The following is a 7,470-nucleotide window of genomic DNA, read 5'->3' on the forward strand; positions in this document are numbered from 1 at the left end:
GGCGGGAAGGGTGATGCGAGCTGGGGTTTGGGAAGGGAGAGGAAGTGAGGGGAGGGAAGGGGAGGAGGAGGAGGGGAAGGAGGAGGGGATAGGAGGAGGGGGAGGAGGAGGTGGGGGGAGAAGGAGGAGGAGCAGGAGTGGAAGGAGGAGGGGGAGGAGGAGGGGAGGAGGAGGGGGAGGGGGGGGGGGGGCGGGCGAGGAGCCGTGAGCACCGAGCGGCCGCCGGAGGGAGGCCGGGGGTGCCCAGCCCGCGCCCTGGCCGAGCGCGCACCCGCCCCGCGCGCACCCGCCGCTCCCGGCCGTGGCCCTTCCGCGAGCCGCGCCGCCCTCCAGCAGGGCCTGCCCCCACTGGCAGCAGACAAAAGGCCATTTCTGAGTTACACAGAAAATGTGTTACTTTGCCAGAGGGCCGGGTAGAGGCCGCCGGGCCCGATCGTGGGCCGCGCGGAGCGTCGGCAGAGGGGGGCTGTCAGTCACCGCGCACCCTCCGTGAAAGGGGCCCCTTGTCAACTTCCCCTGCCTTTGAAGTGACTGGGATGGAGGTGCTCAATTAAAAGCCCATCAGTCTGTAAGTAAATCAACGCCTATCAGGCTTGTCACATCAAACAAACGATTATTACCCCAGCCCGCCCACCCCATTAATCTGGCTGTTCCTTCTTGACGGCTCAGGGTCAGGGCACCGTAAATCCTGTACTGGATTGCAGCCACCTGGATCGGGATGAAAGCTCTGGCGCGGCCGGCGGGGCGCACCCAGGCCTTTCCACCGTGGCCCCCGGAGCGCGGACGGGGCGGCGCCGCGGGACCCGCGCCCGACGGACGCACAAAGACCTAGACGCAGACAGCAGCCCAAGGAGACAGAGTGCGCAGAGGTGGGGAGACAGAGCCTGAGAAAATAGGCCGAGATGGAGATCACTGGAAGAAGAGGCCCAAAGTGGTGGAGACAGGTGCCATGAAAACTCACCCAGAGTGTTAAGAACGGATAGATGCTTCTAGAAGACAAGGAGGTGTCTGGATGATATTTCTCAGACGCTGGGGTTTCAGTCTCAGAGTCAGAGAGCGAGGGCGGTTTAGGCTGCAGTCTCCGCAGCTCCCCGCCTGTTCCCACTGTCTGCCCCCAAATGTCACTTAGCCAAGGGAATGGTGTGGGGAGGACACAGAAGCTCGGGGCGTTGCTAAGCCAGCCTTGTATGCGACATCAAAATAGGTGATGTCCAGAACTCGGTCTTCTGCAATATAAGGATATGAACAGACAAGCTGGACCAGAGTGTCAGGTTCTGATAGTTCTGCTGAGCAAATCCCTAAGAAACACTTGGTCCCGGCGCCTTTCTCCTAGGTTCTGGGGGTGGTTTTGTGGATTCTTCCTGCTCCTCTGAGAGCAAGCTCTGGCTTTACCCCCACTGCAGACCAGAAAGAAAGGCGGGGTAGGGAGCAGAGGAGACAAGACAGCTGTATTTTGGGCTGGAAGGAGTTGCTGAGTGGGGAACAAGGTCCAGCTAACAGCCGGAAGAGAAGAACAAGGCCTGCTTTTGAAGGGAGGAAAGAACAGTCTTTCCTCAAATGGCTGTTCAGAGCTGCCCCGAGGCATAGCTTCCCCTGACTTGTGATGTTGCATGTGTAAAAAGGGCCCTCACATGCTTTCCCCAGCGATAGAATAATACACCAAAGGAATCAAGAGATGGATGTGGAGCAGGAGCGAGGGCAGAGGGAACTTCCTCCCAGACCCTATGGTGGAGCTTGATGCTCAGGCTCCCGGACTTCTTAACTAGACAAAGAAAGAAAATTCTAAAGAATGAAGCTGGACCTCTATCTTACACCATACACAAAGGTCAACTCAAAATGGATTAAAGACCTAAATGTAAGACCTGAAACCTTAAAACTCCTTAAGAAAACATAGGGAGTAAGCTCCATGACTCTGGTCTCGGCGATGATTTTTTGGATTTGACACTGAAAGCAAAGGGAATAAAAGCTAAAATAAGCAAGTGGGACTCCATCAAACTAAAAAGCTTCTGCACAGTAAAGGGAACCGCCAGTGAAATGAAAGGGCAACCTGTGGAATGGGAGAAGATATTTGCAAATCATGTAAGGGGTTAGTATTCAAGATATATAAAGAATTCATACAACTCAATCACAGAACCTCCCCCCTCCCTGCAACAAGCAGAACAAAACCACCACCACCAATAAAAACCTCTAAACAATCCAATTAAAAAATTGGCAGAGGAACCGAATGGATATTTTTTACAAAGACAAACAAATGACCAACAGGTACATGAAAAGATGTTCAACATCACTGATCATTAGGGAAATGCAAACCAAAACCACAAGGAAGAGATACTACCTCACGCTTATTAGAATAAGCTGGCATCAACAAGACAAGAGATAACGTGTTAGGAAGGATGTGGAGAAAAGGGAAGCCTTGTGCACTGTTGGGAGGGTATCAATTTGTGCAGCCACTATGGGAAACACTGTGGAGGTTCCTCAAAAATTAAAAATTGAGCTACCAGATGATCCAGCAATTCCACTTCTGGGTACGGGTGCCAAAGAAAAACAACAACAACAGGATCTCCAAAAAACCCAAAAAATCTGCATTCTCATATTCATTGCGGCCTTATTCACAGTAGCCAAGATGTGGAAACCAGTGACCGTCAATGGATGAATGGATAAAGAAGATGTGGTGTATATATGTACAATGGAATATGATTGAGCCACAAGAAAGAAGGAGGTCCTGCCATTTGGGACAGCATGGATAGACCTTGAGGGCATTATACTAAATGAAATAAATCAGAGAAGACAAATAATGTTTCATAACCATGTATAGGTGGAATCTAAAAAAGGTTGAGTTCCTAAAAACAGAATGGTGGTAACCAGGTGCTGGGGAGCTGGGGGAATTGGGGAGACGTTGGTCAAAGAGTATAAACTTCAGGTTATAAGATGGACACGTTTCAAGGATCAAATTTATAGCACATTAAAATGCCGTTAGTTAACTGTTGTTACTACAGTTAATTAAAATCCTGTATCGTATATTTGAACTTTGCTACGAGCGTGATCTTAAATGGTCTCCCCACAAAAAATATATGGCAGTTATGTGATAAGATGGAGGGGTTAGCTCACCACACCATTACATTGGTGGTAAATGTTGCATTTTGCAGTATATGTCTATCACCTTAAACTTATACAATGTGGTATGCTAATTATATCTCAATCAAGCTGAAGACAAACCCAATTCTCAAAGATACTCAAGGCATTTACAAGCCTTCCCCAAGCCTGCCTGATAAGAACTGCCCACTGCACTTCCTGAAGACAGGCCACCTCCATCACTGCACGTGGTTGGGCCAGTGTGCCAGGTTTTCTCTCAGGTCAGCTACCCATCACTGTGTTGTAAACTCATTCATTCCATCACCAAGACCCAGAAGTGCAGCAGTATATTCCTTATTCCTCTGAGCTGATAGACATGTCGACCCACCCGGAGTGTCAGTGAGACCTTTCCCAGAGATGGGGAATGGTATACAGATACTTTACAATGCGGGAGAAGCGTCTGTCCTTCATACTTTCATCCATTCAATCAAAATTTGGTGTTTAGTATTTGCCAATTTACAGGTATTTAGTATTTAGAGTTTACAGGTTCCTCTCTAAGCCCTGGGGACACAGCAGTGAATATGATGGACAAGGTCAAGAGATACATAGAAGCTTTAACAAGGAACTGGGGTGTCTAAACTAATCTTTATTTATATGTTATGTATACACTTATTACACAGATTTTTGCTAAGCACCTACTATGTCTAAGTAGCACGCACCACAAGGAGGCGAGGAAGAATCAGAAACAAATCCTATCCTCCCAGAGGAGAGGTGAGGCACACATCTTGAATAAATTGGATGCATTGTTTAAAGTGGAAGGTGCCATAAGCCAGGAAAGGACAGGAGAGAATGCAGAAAGGAAAGATAATTTATCCAGGTTACCTCTTTCTTAGTGGAGGTCTGGAATTAAGAAACACGTTAACTGTTCAATGATGGCAACTTTAAAATCTATTCTGTAATGTAGCACAGTGCGGGCTTAATGTTTATTGTTATTGTTATTGGCTTTAATGACATTGTAATTCATTGTCTTTGTAATTATGGACACATCACAACACCCCTCCCGATGAGGCAGGTGTTATAGAACTCTGGAACTCCATTTCAGGTCTTGTCGGGAGTTGGGTATGGGTTGAGAACTTCCAGAAATCAGAGACGGGCGCCTCTTACAAGAGGCAGAGCAGTGCAGAGGTTAAAGGAATAGGCTCTGAAACCTGAGGGCAGTTCAAAACCAGCCTTCACATGCTGGCCCTCCGGCCTGCCTGCTGTGAGGCCATGGGCAAAGCACTTGAACTCCCTGTGTGTGTTTCCCCAACTGTTACATTGGGGTGATAACAGTACCGGCTTCACAGGGTTATGTGACAGTTAGATGCATACAAAGCATTCACAACAGTGCCCAACTGAGAGTATATATTCTCAGTAATGCCTGCCATTCTTACTGCTCTACCTCATACAAGGTGATCTCTTGAAGGTACAACCAGCACAATGCTAGGAGGACACTTGTTATATTAATGCATTGTCTTTCTGTATTTAAGTATCACTGAAAGTCATTTATATTAATTTCACTTTAGAAAATCTGAGTTCAGGGGCACCTGGGTGGCTCAGTCAGTTAAGCATCCAGCCTTGGCTCAGGTCATGATCTCATGGTTCATGGGTTTGAGCCCGCGTTGGGCTCTGTGCTGACAGCTCAGAGCCTGGAGCCTGCTTCGGATTCTGTCTCTCCCCCTCTCTGCCCCTCCCCTGCTCACACTCTGTCTGTCTGTGTCTCTCTCTCAAAAATAAACATTAAGAAATAATAATAATAAAAAAAAAGAAAATCTTCTGAGTTCAGCACACGAATTTAGGATATTTGCGGAGTGCCTGTGTGGCTCAGTCTGTTAAGCGTTCGACTTCAGCTCAGGTCATGATCTTACGGTTCATGAGTTCAAGCCCCACATAGAGCTCTCTGCTGTCCATGAGGATCCCACTTAGGATCCTCTGCCCCTCCCCCACTTTCTCTCAAAAAATAAATAAACATTTAGGAAAAAAAAGTAAAGTATTTGAATAATTTGTTTTTACTAAAATAATTTTTATTCATATCTAATGTAATATTTGATACAAAAGAGTATTTGTGTACATCATGAATGTAAACTTAGAGTGTCTGTGTACTTCTTTCCTGTCCCACCCCATGACCTCTCCTTCAAAGTGGCCACTATCCTGAATTTTGTGTTTGTTATCCCTTTGTTTTTTAAAAAAACTAAAAAAATTAAAGTATAATATAAATCATAGTAAAACACACAAATCTTAAGTGTATAGCTTGACTGATTTTTACAAAGCATACACTTATGTAACCACACCTAGATCAAGATTATGGCACTCTAGATAAGGTATTCTAGAAGCTTCCCTCATTGTCCCTTCCCAGTCAATTCTTTCCCCAGTCCCATTGCAAAGTAACTACTGTTCTGACTTCCATCACCATAGATTAGTTTTGGAATTATTAAGTATGTATTCCTGTGTCTGCTTTCTTTTAGTCAGCATTATATTTGTAAGGTTCATCCATGATGTTATATGCCTTGGTGGTTCATTTTGTTTTCATGGTTGAGTAGTATCCCATTGTATGAATAAAACACACAATTTATTCATTCATTCTATGTGGTTTTTTTCTTTTGGCTTGGTATTTTATTGATAGTACATGACGAGGTAGGGCTCCCCAAGCCCTTCCCATTCTTCAGGGGGTCTGGGATGGAAACTGTGTAGAGGTCGGGAGACTCTCACTGTGTTGGGGGATGAGTTGGGGCAAGGACTCCCCAGAAGCTGAGGGCCTCTCTCTTCTCTTGCTCTTGCTAGGGATGGTGGTCGAGGGGGCTCTTACTCCTTGGAGGCCATGTGGATCATAAGGCACAGCACCTGGTTGCCATAGCCAAATTCATTGTCATACCAGGAAATAAGCTTGACCAAGTAAAGTGTTCATTGAGGGCAATTCCAACCCCAGCATTGAAGGTGGAAGAGTGGATGTCACTGTTAAAGTCTCAGGAGACAACTTGGTCCTCAGTGTAGCTCAGAATGCCCTTGAGGTGGCCCTCTGATGCCTGCTTCACTGTCTTGATGTCATCATATTTGGCAGCTCTTTCCAGGTGGCAGGTCAAATCCATGACTGACAAGTTGAAGGTGGGGACATGAAAAGCCATGCCAGTGAGTTTCCCATTCAGCTCAGGGGTGACCTCACCTATAGCCTTGGTGGTGCCAGTAGAAACAGGGATGATGTTCTTGGAAGCCCCTTGGCAATCACATCACAGCTTCCCAGAGGGGCCATCCATGGTCTTCTGGGTGGCAGTAATGTCATGGACTGTGGTCGTGAGTCCTTCCAAGATGCCAAATTTGTCCTGGATGACCTTGGCCAGAGGGGCCAAGCAGTTGGTGGTGCAGGAGGCATTGCTGACAATCTTGAGGGATTGTTGTGGTTCACAATGGGGGGCACAAACATGGGGGCATCATAAGAAAGAACAGAGATGATGATCCTTTTGGCCCCACCCTTTGACTGAGCCCCAGCCTTCTCCATGGTGGTGAAGACCTCAGTGGACTCCACAAGATACTTAGCACCAATATTACCCCATTTGATGTTGGACGAATCTCACTCCTGGAAGATGGAGATGGGATTTCCATTGATGACAAGTTTCCTGTTCTCAGCTTTGACTGTGCTGTTGAATTTGCCATGGGTAGAATCATATCAGAACACGTAGACCATGTAGTTGAAGTCAATGAAGGGGTCATTGATGATGACAATAACCACTTTGCCAGAGTTAAAAGCAGCCCCGGTGAGCAGGTGCCCAATATGGCCAAATCTGTTTACTCCAACCTTCCCCATCATGTCTCAGGGATGTGGCTGGCAATGAACCAGAAGTGGCTGTCTGTTGAACAGGGAGGAGCAGAGAGTCCATTCATTCTACTGTTAACGGACATTTGTATTGGGTGTAATAGGAGTGTAATTGTTATGTCTTAGGTTATGTACGTGTTATAATAAATACTTCCAAAGAATTTTCCAAAATGTCTGTACCAATCTACATATCCACCAGCAGTGTGTGAAAATTCTAGTTCCTCCATATCCTTGCCAACACTTGCTATTGTCAGTTAAAAAGTTTTTTTAGTCACTATGGTGGATGTAGTGGGTTGTTTCTCTTTATATCTATTTTAGTTGTGTCCAATAATTTTTGATGTTATTTTTATTGTCATACAGTTAAAAATATTTTCTAATGTCCATATGTATTGCAAATATCTGATACTGTTCTGTGACATGACTTTTCTCTTTATTAATGGTATTAATGGTATTTGTTGCTGTTGCTGGCTAAAAGCTTGATATTTTAAGGTAGGTTTTTGTTTTTACATTGACATATGGGTTAATTAGAAAAGTATATTCCTTAATTTTTA

General features: G+C 45.8%; 1 pseudogene; it reads right to left on the reverse strand.

The window, feature by feature from the left end:
• Positions 1-5,684: 5,684 nt before the first annotated feature.
• LOC121020557 (glyceraldehyde-3-phosphate dehydrogenase-like) lies at positions 5,685-6,925 on the reverse strand (annotated as a pseudogene).
• Between the last annotated feature and the right edge of the window lie 545 nt (positions 6,926-7,470).

This window comes from Herpailurus yagouaroundi, unplaced genomic scaffold, assembly GCF_014898765.1.
Source record: "Herpailurus yagouaroundi ecotype Mexico unplaced genomic scaffold, PumYag 28, whole genome shotgun sequence".
Taxonomy (NCBI): Eukaryota; Metazoa; Chordata; class Mammalia; order Carnivora; family Felidae; genus Herpailurus; species Herpailurus yagouaroundi.